This window comes from Patagioenas fasciata, chromosome 34 (genome assembly GCF_037038585.1).
Source record: "Patagioenas fasciata isolate bPatFas1 chromosome 34, bPatFas1.hap1, whole genome shotgun sequence".
Classification (NCBI taxonomy): Eukaryota; Metazoa; Chordata; class Aves; order Columbiformes; family Columbidae; genus Patagioenas; species Patagioenas fasciata.
Genome location: NC_092553.1, coordinates 1,100,726 through 1,114,173, shown reverse-complemented (window position 1 = coordinate 1,114,173; position 13,448 = coordinate 1,100,726). Strand labels below are relative to the sequence as shown.

Sequence of the window (13,448 nt, the reverse complement as noted above, 5' to 3'; positions counted from 1 at the left end):
CATCCTGGGGACCCCCCTTGTCCCCAGGGCTTATTGTGACATCCTGGGGACCGCCTTTGTCCCCAGGGCCCATTGTGACATCCCAGGACCCCCCATTGTTGTCCCCAGGGCTTATTGTGATATCGTGGGGACCCCCCTTGTCCCCAGGGCCCATTGTGACATTCAGGGGGACTCCTCTTTGTCCCCAGGGCCTATTGTGTCATCCTGGGGTCTCCCCTTGTCTCTAGGGCCCATTGTGAGACTGTGGAAGACCCCCTTTGTCCCCAAGTCCCATTGTGACGTCCCAGGACGCCTCGTTGTCCCCAGGACCCATTGTGACTCCATGGGAACCCCCCCTTGTCCCCAGGGCCCATTGTGACATCCTGGGACCCCCCTTTGTCCCCAGTGCTCATTGTGAAATCCTGGGGACCCACTTTGTCCCCAGGGCCCATTGTGGCACCATGGGGAGCGCCTTTGTCACTGGGGACCATTGTGACATTCCAGGATTTTACTTTGTCCCCGGGGCCCATTGTGACATCCTGGGGATCCCCCTTTGTCGCCAGGGCCCACTGTGACACCGTGGGCACCCTCTTTGTCCCCAGGGCCCATTGTGACCTTCAAGGGACCCCCCATTGTCCCCAGGGCCCATTGTGACATCCTGGGTACCCCCTTTGTCCCCAAGACCCATTGTGACTTCCTAGTACCCCCCGCAGTCCCCAGGGCCCATTGTGACATCCTGGGGATCCCTTTGGCCCCAGGGCCCATTGTGACAGGGCGGGGATCCCCCTTGTCCCCAGGGCCCATTGTGAAACCGTGGGGACCCTCTTGTCCCCAGGGCCCATTGTGGCACCGTGGAGACCCCCCCTTTGTCTCCAGTGCCCATTGTGACATCCTGGGGACCCCCTTTGTCCCCAGTGCTCATTGAGACAGGGTGGGACCCCCCTTGTACCCAGGGCCCGTTGTGACATCCTGTGGACCCCTCTTTTTCCCCAGGGCCTATTGTGACATCCTGGGGACCCCCTTTGTCCCCCGGGCCCATTGTGACATCCTGAAGACCCCCTTTGTCCCCAGGGCCTATTGTGACATGCCAGGACCCCCCCTTTTCTCCAGGGCCCATTGTGACGTCCCAGGACCCCCTATTGTCCCCAGAGCCCATTGTGACATCCCAGGACCCCCCATTGTCCCCAGGCCCCATTATACACATCCTGGGGTCCCCCTTTGTCCCCAGGGCCCATTGTGACGTCCCAGGATGCCCCATTGTCCCCAGGGCCCATTGTGAAATCATGGGGATCCCCTTTGTCTCCAGGGCCTATTGTGACACCGTGGAGACCCTCCTTGTCCTCAGGGCCCATTATGACATTCAGGGGACTCCTCTTTGTCCCCAGGGCCTATTGTGACATCCTGGGGACCCCCCTTTTCTCCAGGGCCCATTGTGATGTCCCAGGACCCCCTATTGTTCCCAGGGCCCATTGTGACATTCTGGGGACCCCAAATGTCCCCAGGGCCCATTGTGACATTCTGGGGACCCCTCTTTGTCCCCAGGGCCCATTGTGACATCCCAGAACCCCAATTTGTCCTCAGGGCCCATTGTGACATCCTCGGGACCCCCTTGTCCCCAGGGCCCATCGTGGCACCGAGGGGACCCCCCCCCCCAGTCCCCAGGGCCCATTGTGGCACCATGGACACCCCCTTTGTCCCCAGGGCCCATTGTGACATCCCAGGACCCCACCTTCTCCCCAGGGTCCCTTCTGACAGGGTGGGGACCCCCCTTTCTCCCCAGGGCTCATTGTGACGTCCCAGGACCCCTCGTTGTCCCCAGGGCCCATTGTGACATCCTGGGGACCCCCCTTGTCCCCAGGGCCCATTGTGAAATCCGGGGAACCCCCTGGTCTCCAGGGCCCATAGTGGTACCGTGGGGACTCGTTCTGTCACTTGGGTCCATTGTGACACCATGGGGACCCCGCCTTTGTCCCCAGTACCCATTGTGACATCCTGGGGACCCCTTTGTCCCCGGGGCCCATTGTGACATCCTGGGGACCCCCCTTTGTCCCCAAGGCCCATTGTGACACCGTGGGGACCCCACTTCTTTCCAGGACCCATTGTGGCATTCTGGGGACTTCCTTTGTCCCCAGGGCCCATTGTGACATCCTGGAGACCCCCTTTATCCCCAGAGCTCGTTGTTGCACCATGGGGACCCCCTTTGTCACTGGGGCCCATTGTGACATCCCAGGACCCCCCATTGTCCCCAGGGCCCATTGTGACACCGTGGGGACCCCGCCTTTTCCCCAGGGCCCATTGTGACGTCTCAGGACCCCCTTTGTCCCCAGGGCCCACTGTGGCACCATGGGGACCCCCTTTGTCCTCTGGGCCCATTGTGACATTCCAGGACCCCCCTTGTCCCCAGGGCCCATTGTGACAATTAAGGGACCCCCTTTGTCCCCAGGGCCCATTTTGACATCCCAGGACCCCACTTTGTCCCCAGTGCTCATTGTGAAATTCTGGGGACCCCCCTTGTCCTCAGGGCTCATTGTGACAGCCGAGGACCTTACTTTGTCCCCAGGGCCCATTGTGACATCCCAGGACCCCCCACTGTCTCCAGTGCCCAGTGTTCAGTGTTCATTGGTTACTGGCCTTTTGCGTTTGTTAGTATTTGGTTTATTATTTGTGAACGTTTTCTTGCAATAGTTGAGCCTTGCAGTAGCCAGCAGGCTCTGATTTAGGAGAAACATGGATGATCATTTTTTGCCCTGGTGCTCCATGCTCCCACGTTAGTGTGGGTTTCCTTTTGTGTGTGTGAGAGGTCTCCTGGTCAGAAGGCCCTGAGAGGCCCCGTGTTGGTCCATCTGGTCCTTGAGGGGTGTTGCATGTGGCCTGGACACAGTAGTTTGGAAGCTGCCAGGTCCCAGACAAGGGGTCTGCAGCCCCTCTGCAGCTTTGGCAATTTCAGCATGCGTCTGGGTCCCGTGTTGTTGCCTGACCCCCGTCCAGGCGCTGCAGGTCATTTCACAACGTGAAATGGAAACGCTTTTCCTTTCTGCTCGATTCCAGCCGTCCCTGTAGGCAGCGGCTCCTTGACTGCTTCACCTGAGTGTGTCCGTGAGCCTCGGGGCGATCCCACAGGTACGACCTGGGAACAAATGAGCGTTTCCATGTTAATTTTCCGTTCCTGTGAAATTTAGCTTGCTGCTTTCTTGGCTGACGCTCGGTCACGCAGAGGGGAAGTGGGTCCAGCTCAGTGCTGTGCCCCAGAGGGCTCTGCCTTGCAAAGCTCTTTGCCAACTGCTCCGTCTCTGCGCCGCTCGCAGTGCCGGCTGCCGAGGCAGCAGCAGGTTGGGGCTGAGTTTAGAGCTGGGTGAGCTCCAGGGAGTCCTTTCTCCTGACAGCTCCAGGCCTGCTTAGTGGCCACTGAGTTTGGGTTTGGGTTAGGGTTAGGCTTAGGTTTTGGAGTTTGGGTTAGGGTTAGGCTTAGGAGTTTGGGTTAGGCTTAGTCTTAAGCTTAGGAGTTTGGTTTAGGCTTAGACTTAGGGTTAGGAGTTTGAGTTAGGATTTAGGGTTAGTCTTAAGGCTAGGAGTTTGGGTTAGGGTTAGGAGTTTCCGTTAGGGTTAGGCTTAGTGTTAGGAGTTTGGCTTAGGCGTCTGGGTTGGGCTTAGGCGTCTGGGTTGGGCTTAGGCTTAGAGTTAGGAGTTTGGGTTAGGGTTAAGGGATTGGGATAAGGGTTAAGAGATTGGGTTAGGGTTAAGGGATTGGGTTAGGATTGGGTTTAGGGTTAGGAATTAGGTTTAGGTTTAGGATTAGGATTAGCGTTATGGTCTGGGTTAGGAGTTGGGGTTAGGAATCTTAACCCTCGACAGGGACAAAGGGGGTCCCCAGGATGTCACAATGGGCCCTGGGGACAACATGGGGCGCTGGGAATTCACAATGGGCCCTGGGGACAAAGAGGGGTCCTCTGAATGTCACAATGGGCCCTGGGGACAAATGGGGGTCCCGATGGTGTCACAATGGGCCCTGGGGACAAAGTAAGGTCCTGGAATGTCACAATGGGACCCAGTAACAAAGGGGGTCCCCATGGTGCGAAAATGGGCCCTGGGGACAAAGGGGGTCCCTAGGATGTCACAATGGGCTCTGGGGACAATGGGGGGTCCTGGGATGTCACAATGGGCCCTGGGGACAAGGGGGTCCCCCGAATATCACAATGGGCCCTGGGGACAAAGGGGGTCCCCACGGTGTCCCAATGATCCCTGGGGACAATGGGGGGTCCTAGGAAGTCACAATGCGCCCAGGGGAGAAAGCGGGGTCCTCTGGATGTCACAATGGGCCCTGGGGACAAGGGGGAGTCATGGGACGTCCAATGGGCCCTGGGGACAAAGGGGGTCCCCAGGATGTCACAATGGGCTCTGGGGACAAGGCGGGGTCCCCATGGTGTCACAAAACACCGTCCTCAGGGATACGGGTCAGTGCCAGGGGTGGGTTATGCTTGGCCTCCATGACCTCGAGGGTCTTTTCCAACCAAAATGAGTTTTTAGGGTTTATCCCAAATGATGGGAACCCCCGCTTCCAGCTCTGCTCTTCACCAAACACCTTTTAGAGGATGAAGAGGAAGGAGACGCAACACTTCAGCATACGGAGGGTCTTCCCCAAAGGGGTGGTCTGGGGTATCCAAAACACAAGGGGTGGTGTGGGCATCCGAAGCACAAGGGGTGGTCTGGGGTATCCAAAACACAAGGGGTGGTGTGGGCATCCGAAGCACAAGGGGTGGTCTGGGGTATCCAAAGCTCTCCTGGAGCGACTGCTGCTTCTTCTTGCTTTCCATCAGCTTCTTGATGTCTTCCCGCGTGGGGACACGCTCGTCATCTTCGTCATCTTCGTCATCTTCGTCATCTTCGTCATCTTCGTCATCTTCGCCATCAGATTCCGAGGATTCTGGAGGAGCGAACAGAGAGAAATGGGCTGGGGAGGGTCCAGCACCGGCCCTGGCTCTTCCTGCCCAGCATCCCAGGCCCATCCCCAGCTGCTCCAGCTTCATCCAAAAGAGGTGGCGAGCTCCAAAAACTCAGTGGCTCCTCCAAGAGCGTCCAATGGGAAGAGGCCCCAGGCAGAGAAGTCGTGGGCTCAAAGGAAAGCACCACGTTGCGAGGATCTCCAGAGGATCCCTGGCCTGCTCCAGAAGATCCCCATCATCAACAAGGTGAGGTCGTCCATGTTGTTTTCAAAGGCGAGGAGGAGCTCAAGGGCCCTCAGCATCGGGGCTCGCGTGCGGTTATGAGAGGGCAAGGAGGGAGGGAAGGAAGGAAGGAAGGAAGGAGGGAAGGAAGGAGGGAAGGAAGGAAGGAAGGAAGGAAGGAGGGAAGGAAGGAAGGAAGGAAGGAAGGAAGGAAGGAAGGAAGGAAGGAAGGAAGGAAGGAAGGAAGGAAGGAAGGAAGGAAGGAAGGAAGGAAGGAAGGAAGGAAGGAAGGAAGGAAGGAAGGAAGGAAGGAAGGAAGGAAGGAAGGAACCGGGGGTTCCCATCATTTGGGATAAACCCTAAAAACTCATTAATCACTTTGGTTGGAAAAAAGCACCCACCTCCATAGGACCCCATAGGGACCCATAGAGACCATAGAGGCCCATAGGGAGCCACAGAGCCCCATGGAACCCCATAGAGACCCATAGGGACCGTAAAGCCTGTAGAGACCCATAGGGACCCATAGAGACCCATAGAGCTCCATAGGACCCCATAGGGACCCATAGAGACCATAGAGGCCCATAGGGAGCCGCAGAGCCCCATGGAACCCCATAGGGACCCATAGAGACCCAAAGGGACCCATAGGGACCCATAGAGACCATAGAGACCCATAGGGACCCATAGGGACCGTAGAGCCTGTAGAGACCCATAGGGACCCATAGAGCTCCATAGGACCCCATAGGGACCCATAGAGACCATAGAGGCCCATAGGGAGCCACAGAGCCCCATGGAACCCCATAGGGACCCATAGAGACCCAAAGGGACCCATAGGGACCCATAGAGACCATAGAGACCCATAGGGACCCATAGGGACCGTAGAGCCTGTAGAGACCCATAGGGACCCATAGAGCTCCATAGGACCCCAGAGGGACCCATAGAGACCATAGAGGCCCATAGGGAGCCACAGAGCCCCATGGAACCCCATAGAGACCCATAGGGACCGTAGAGCCTGTAGAGACCCATAGGGACCCATAGAGCTCCGTAGGACCCCATAGGGACCCATAGAGACCATAGAGGCCCATAGGGAGCCACAGAGCCCCATGGAACCCCATAGAGACCCATAGGGACCGTAGAGCCTGTAGAGACCCATAGGGACCCATAGAGCTCCGTAGGACCCCATAGGGACCCATAGAGACCATAGAGGCCCATAGGGAGCCACAGAGCCCCATGGAACCCCATAGAGACCCATAGGGACCCATAGAGACCCAAAGGGACCCATAGAGAGGGAGGGTTTTAGGACCCTGGGGGTTCCATAGAGACCCATAGAGCATCAAGGAGCCCCATAGGGACCCATAGAGCCTGTAGAGACCCATAGAGACCCATAGGGACCCGTAGAGACCCATAGAGACCCATAGGGACCCATAGAGACCCAAGGAGCCCCATAGAGACCCATTAAGACCCATAAGGACCCATAGGGACCCATAGAGCCCCATAGAGGCCCATAGGAAACCACAGAGCCCCATGGAACCCCATAGGGACCTAGAGAGCTCCATAGGGACCCATAGAGCTCCATAGGGACCCATAGAGCCCCATAGGGACCCATAGAGAGGGAGGGTTTTAGGACCCCGGGGGTTCCTGCTGGGCTCAACTATGGCAAGAAAACCTTAACGAATAATTAACCGAATATTAATGAATGCAAAAGGCCAGGAACCAATGAGGAGTGAGCACTGAGCCCTGGGACAGCGGGGACAGGGACAGCGGGAATGCGACCCTGGGACCCATTGACCCCATTGACTCCCATTGACCCCATTGACCCCGTTGACTGACCCCATTGACCCCCATTGATCCCCATTGACCGATTGACCCCCATTGACCCATTGACCCCATTGACCCCATTGACCCATTGATCCCCATTGCCCCCCATTGATCCCCATTGACCCATTGACCCCATTGACCCATTGATCCCCATTGACCCCATTGACCCATTGACCCCATTGATCCCCATTGACCCATTGATCCCCATTGACCCCATTGACCCCCATTGACCCCATTGATTCCCATTGACCCATTGACCCCACTGACCCCATTGACCCATTGATCCCCATTGACCCCCATTGAGTCATTGAGTCATTGACTTCATTGACCCCCCATTGACCCCCATTGCCCCCCATTGATCACCATTGATCCCCATTGCCCCCATTGCCCCCCATTGATCCCCATTGCCCCCATTGACCCATTGATCCCCATTGCCCCCATTGACCCATTGATCCCCATTGCCCCCCATTGACTCCCATTGCCCCCATTGACCCCATTGACCCCATTGACCCATTGACCCATTGACCGCATTGACTCCCATTGCCCCCATTGACCCCATTGCCCCCCATTGCCCCCCACTGCCCCCATTGCCCCCCATTGCCCCCCATTGCCCCCATTGCCCCCCATTGCCCCCATTGTACCCACTGCCCCCATTGTCCCCCATTGTCCCCCATTGCCCCCCACTGACCCCATTGCCCCCCACTGACCCCATTGCCCCCCATTGACCCCATTGCCCCCCATTGCCCCCATTGTCCCATTTCAGGTAAAAGAGGACATAAACAAGAGAGAAAAAACAAAACACAACACATTTGGGTACTCCTGGGTCCTTTGGGGCACTCCTGGGTCCCTCCTGAACTCCTGGGTCCTTTGGGGCACTCCTGGGTCCCTCCTGAACTCCTGGGTCCTTTGGGGCACTCCTGGGTCCCTTGGGGTACTCCTGGGTCCCTCCTGAACTCCCCATAGACCCCCATAATTTCCCCCTTAGGGACCCAGGAGTGCCCCATAGTGACCCATAAGTGACTCATGGAGCCCCCTAAGTGTGTTCGGGTCCCTTCGGGTGAGTGCGGGCCCCACTCGGGTCCCTTCGGGTCCCTTCGGGTGTGTTCGGGTCCCACTCGGGTCCCTTCGGGTGCGTTCGGGTCCCTTCGGGTGCGTTCGGGTCCCTTCGGGTGCCTTCGGGTCCCCTCGGGTGCGTTCGGGCCCCACTCGGGTCCCTTCGGGTGCGTTCGGGTCCCTTCGGGTGCGTTCGGGTCCCTTCGGGTCCCCTCGGGTCCCTTCGGCTCCCTTCGTGTATCTTCGGCTCCTCTCGGTGCCGCCTCCGCGCACGCCACGCACAGTGGGCGTGGCCACGCACCCCCCCCGCTTCCCATTGGCCGCCGCCTGAGGAAGGGGGCGTGGCCTCGCTCGCAGCCACCGCCGCGGCGGGAAACGATCGTGAGGCGGGAAAAGGGGAAGAAAGGGGGCGGGGGGAGGAAGAGGAGGGGCCGGGGGGGGAGCGGAACACGGGTTTTGGGGTAAAAAGGGGGGGATTTGGGAGTTTGGCGCCTTTTGGGGCACTTTCGGGTGGGTTCGGGTCCCTTCGGGGAGACTTCGGGCCCCTTCGGGTGGGTTCGGGCCCCTTCGGGGAGACTTCGGGTCCCTTCGGGTGCGTTCGGGTCCCTTCGGGTGCGTTCGGCTCCACTCGGACCCCTTCGGGTGCGTTCGGGTCCCTTCGGGTGCGTTCGGGTCCCTTCGGGTGGGTTCGGGTCCCTTCGGGTTTGTTCGGCTCCACTCGGGCCCCTTCGGGTGGGTTCGGGTCCCTTCGGGTGCGTTCGGCTCCACTCGGACCCCTTCGGGAAGACTTCGGGTCCCTTCGGGTGCGTTCGGCCCCTTCGGGTGCGTTCGGGTGCGTTCGGCTCCACTCGGACCCCTTCGGGAAGACTTCGGGTCCCTTCGGGTGCGTTCGGCCCCGGCCGGGACTCGGGCGCCGCTCGGCTCCGCTCGGGCCCATTCGGCTCCGCTCGGGCGCCGCTCGGCTCCGCTCGGGCCCATTCGGCTCCGCTCGGGCCCATTCGGCTTCGCTCGGCTCTTTCCGTCTCCGCTCGTTTTCCCGCGCTTTACCTCAGAGCGCGAAGCGAAGCGCGGGGACCCCCGGGGCCGCTTTTTTCGCGCTTTTCCCGAGGTGACAACAGCGGGGGCTTTGGGGACACAGCTCGGGGAGCCTCAGCGGGAGGGTTTTGGGTTGAAAAAGCGCTATTTTGGGTCAATTTTGAGGTGGTTTGTGGCCCTCCCGGCGGGGCAAGATGGCGGCTCCGGACATCGAGGGGCTGCTGGGTGAGTAATGAGGGGGAATTAGGGGTGATTAGCGCGAATTAGGGGGTAATTAGGGGGCAGCGGGGATACGGGGGGGTGGGGGGGGTGTTAATTAGCGCTGCTGAGGGTGTTAATTGTTAATGAATGCAGAGGAGGAGCCGTTGCAGGAGCTGCACCCCGGGCTGGCCCCGCTGAGGGGGATTGGGGGGGTGGGAGCGGAGCTGGAGAGGGAGGTGAGACAGGTAAGGGGGCATTGGGGACAATGGGGACAGAGAGAGAGAGTGTGTGCGGATCAGCAGTGATCACCCCAAACCTGCCCCGCAGACACGGCACCCAAAATCCTGCACCCCAAAATACTCTTCCCAAACCTGCACCCCAGATCCTGACCCCAAGCCCTGCACCAAAACCCTGCCCCTCAATCCTGCACCCCCAAATCCTCCACCCCCGATCCTGTCTTCCCAAACCCTGCACCCCAGATCCTGCACCCCCAAATTCGGGCCTACCAACCTCTGCACCCCTAAACCCTACAACTGAAACCTTGCACCCCCTAATCCTGCCCTCCCTACCTTCCTGAACCCCGAAACCTGCACCCCAAACCCTGCATTCCCAAATCTTTCCGTCCTATACCCTCCACCCCTAAACCTGCCCCCAAACCCTGCACCCCAAAGAATTCCCTCCCAAACCTTGCACCTCCAAATCCTGCACCTCAAAGGCCTGGCAACCCAAGCCCTTCAACCCCATCCCTGCAACACCAAATCCTGTACCCCAAACCCAGCACCCCAGAATCCTGCACCCCAAATCCTGCCTACCAAACCTTTCACTGCAAACCCCTGCACCCCAAGATTGTGCTGCCCTAAACACTGAACCCCCAAATCCTGAAGACCCGGATCCTTGCCTCCCAAGACTCTGCACCCCCAAATCCTGCACCCAAATCTCTCACCCCCACCACCCTGCACTCCCAACCCCTGCACCCCAAAACTCCACACCTCCAAATCCTGAACCCTGAAACCTGGCACCCCCAAATCCTGTGCCCCAGTCCTGTGAACCCCACACTCTGCAACCTTAAATTTCCCCCCAAGCCCCTGCACCCCAAACGCTGCACTCTGAGACCTGACTTCTAAACCCCAAGGGCCCATTGTGACATCCCAGAACCTCCTATTGTCCCCAGGGCCCATTGTGACATCCTGGGGACCCCCATTGTCCCCAGGGCCCATTGTGACATTCAGGGGACTCCTCTTTGTCCCCAGGGCCCATTGTGACATCCTGGGGACCGCCCCTTGTCACTGGGGCCCATTGTGACGTCCCAGGACCCCCCGTTGTCCCCAGGGTTCATTGTGACGTCTTAGGACCCCCCATTGTCCCCAGGGCCCATTGTGACATCCACTGCACCCCCCTGTCCCCAGGGCCCATTGTGACATTCAGGGGACCCCTCTTTGTCCCCAGGGCCCATTGTGACATCCTGGGGACCCCCCCTTGTCCCCAGGGCCCATTGTGACGTCCCAGGACCCCCCATTGTCCCCAGGACCCATTGTGACATTCAGGGGACCCCCTTTGTCACTGGGGCCCATTGTGAAATCCCAGGACCCCACATTGTCCCCAGGGCCCATTGTGACATCCTGGGGACCCCCCCTTTGTCCCCAGTGCCCATTGTGACATCCTGCGGACCCCCCTTTGTCCCCAGGGCCCATTTTGACATTCAGGGGACCCACCATTGTCCTCAGGGCCCATTGTGCGGTCCGAGAACCCCCCATTGTCCCCAGGGCCCATTGTGACATCCTCGGCACCCCCTTGTCCCCAGGGTCCATTGTGACACTATGGGGACCCCCCCTTGTGCCCAGGGCCCATTGTGACACTGTGGGTACCACCCTTGTCTGCAGGGCTCATTGTGACATCCCAGGACCCCCCATTGTCCCCAGGGCCCATTGTGACATTCAGGGGACCCCCCTTGTCCCCAGGGCCCATTCTGATACCGTGGGGACCCCCTTTGTCCCCAGGGCCCATTGTGACATCCTGGGGACCCCCCTTGTCCTCAGGGTCCATTGTGACAGCCCAGGACCCCCCATTGTCCCCAGAGCCCATTGTGACATCCTCAGCACCCCCTTGTCCCCAGGGCCCATTGTGACATCCTGGGGACCCCCCCCTTCTTCCCAGGGCCCATTGTGACGTCCCAGGACCCCCCATTGTCCCCAGGGCCCATTCTGACATCCTGGGGATCCCTCCTTGTCCCCAGGGCCCATTGTGACGTCCCAGGACCCCCCATTGTCCCCAGGACCTATTGTGACATTCAGGGGACCCCCTTTGTCACTGGGGCCCATTGTGACACCATGGAGACCCCCGCTTGTCCTCAGGGTCCATTGTGACATCCTGGGCACCCCCCATTTTCCGCAGGACCCATTGTGACATCCTGGCCACCCCCTTGCTCCCAGGGCCCGTTGTGGCACCATGGGGACACCCCCTTTGTCCCCAGGGCCCATTGTGACATCCCAGGACCCCCCTTTGACCCCAGGGCCCATTGTGGCACCATGGCAACCCCTTTTGTCCCCAGGGCCCATTGTGACATTCTTGGACCCCACTTTGTCCCCAGGGCCTATTGTGACACCATGGGGACCCCTCCTTGTCACTGGGGACCCATTGTGACACCATGGGGACCCCCCCTTGTCCTCAGGACTCATTCTCACATCCTGGACACCCCCCATTGTCCCCAGGGCCCATTGTAACATCCACTGCACCCCCTTGTCCCCAGGGCCCATTGTGACATTCAGGGGACCCCTCTTTGTCCCCAGGGCCCATTGTGACATCCTGGGGACCCCCCCTTGTCACTGGGGCCCATTGTGACGTCCCAGGATCCCTCCTTGTCCCCAAGGCCCATTGTGACGTCTTAGGACCCCCCATTGTCCCCAGGGCCCATTGCGACATTCAGGGCACCCCCTTGTCCCCAGGGCCCATTGTGACATTCCGGGGACGCCTCTTTGTCCCCAGGGCACATTGTGACATCCTGGGGACCCCCCCTTGTCACTGGGGCCCATTGTGACGTCCCAGGATCCCCCATTGTCCCCAGGGTCCATTGTGACATTCAGGGGACTCCTCTTTGTCCCCAGGGCCCATTGTGACATTCCGGGGACGCCTCTTTGTCCCCAGGGCCCATTGTGACATCCTGGGGATCCCTCCTTGTCCCCAGGGCCCATTCTGACGTCCCAGGACCCCCCATTTTCCCCAGGACCCATTGTGACATTCAGGGGGCCCCTTTGTCACTGGGGCCCATTGTGACATCCCAGGACCCCACATTGTCCCCAGGACCCATTGTGACACTATGGGGTCCCCCCCTTGTTCCCAGGGCCCATTGTGACACCGTGGGTACCACCCTTGTCCGCAGGGCTCATTGAGACATCCCAGGACCCCCCTTTGTCCCCAGGGCCCATTGTGACATCCAGGGGACCCCCTTTGTCCCCAGGGCCCATTATGACATCCTGGGGATACCCCCTTATTACTGGGGCCCATTGTGACGTCCCAGGACCCCCCCTTGTCCCCAGGGCCCATTGCGACATTCAGGGGACGCCTCTTTGTACCCAGGGCACATTGTGACATCCTGGGGACCCCCCCTTGTCCCCAGGGCCCATTGTGACATCCTGGGGATCCCTCCTTGTCCCCAGGGCCCATTGTGACGTCCCAGGACCCCCCATTGTCTTCAGGACCCATTGTGACATTCAGGGCACCCCCTTTGTCACTAGGGCCCATTGTGACATCCCAGGACCCCACATTGTCCTCAGGGCCCATTGTGACATCCTGGGGACCCCACTTGTCCCCAGGACCCATTGTGACACTATGGGCACCCCGCCTTGTTCCCAGGGCCCATTGTGACACCGTGGGTACCACCCTTGTCCCCAGAGCCCATTGTGACATCCAGGGGACCCCCTTTGTCCCCAGGGCCCATTGTGACATCGCAGGACCCCCCCTGGTCCCCAGGGCCCATTGTGACATCCTGGGGACCCCTTTTGTCCCCACGGCCCATTGTGGCACCATGGGGACCCCCTTTGTCACTGGGGCCCATTGTGACATCCCAGGACCCCACTTTGTCCCCAGGGCTTATTGTGACACCATGGGGACCTCCCTTGTCCCCAGGGCCCATTGTGACATCCCGTGACCCCCCTTTGTCCCCAGTGCTATTGTGAAATCCTGGGGACCCCCTTTGTCCCCAGGGCC

At 59.7% G+C, this 13,448-nt stretch overlaps 1 long non-coding RNA gene across 2 annotated transcripts in view; it reads left to right on the top strand.

The window, feature by feature from the left end:
- The window catches only part of LOC139826090 (uncharacterized), a 567,662-nt gene that overhangs the window by 531,346 nt on the left and 22,868 nt on the right, over window positions 1-13,448 (top strand). The window contains exons 1-2 of one of the 2 annotated variants that reach the window (XR_011736158.1): window positions 7,946-8,054; window positions 9,210-9,269. This is a non-coding gene — a long non-coding RNA (uncharacterized lncRNA). Of the gene's footprint in view, window positions 1-7,945; window positions 8,055-9,209; window positions 9,270-13,448 lie in introns of those variants that run through there. The other variant, XR_011736157.1, reaches the window with a different exon arrangement.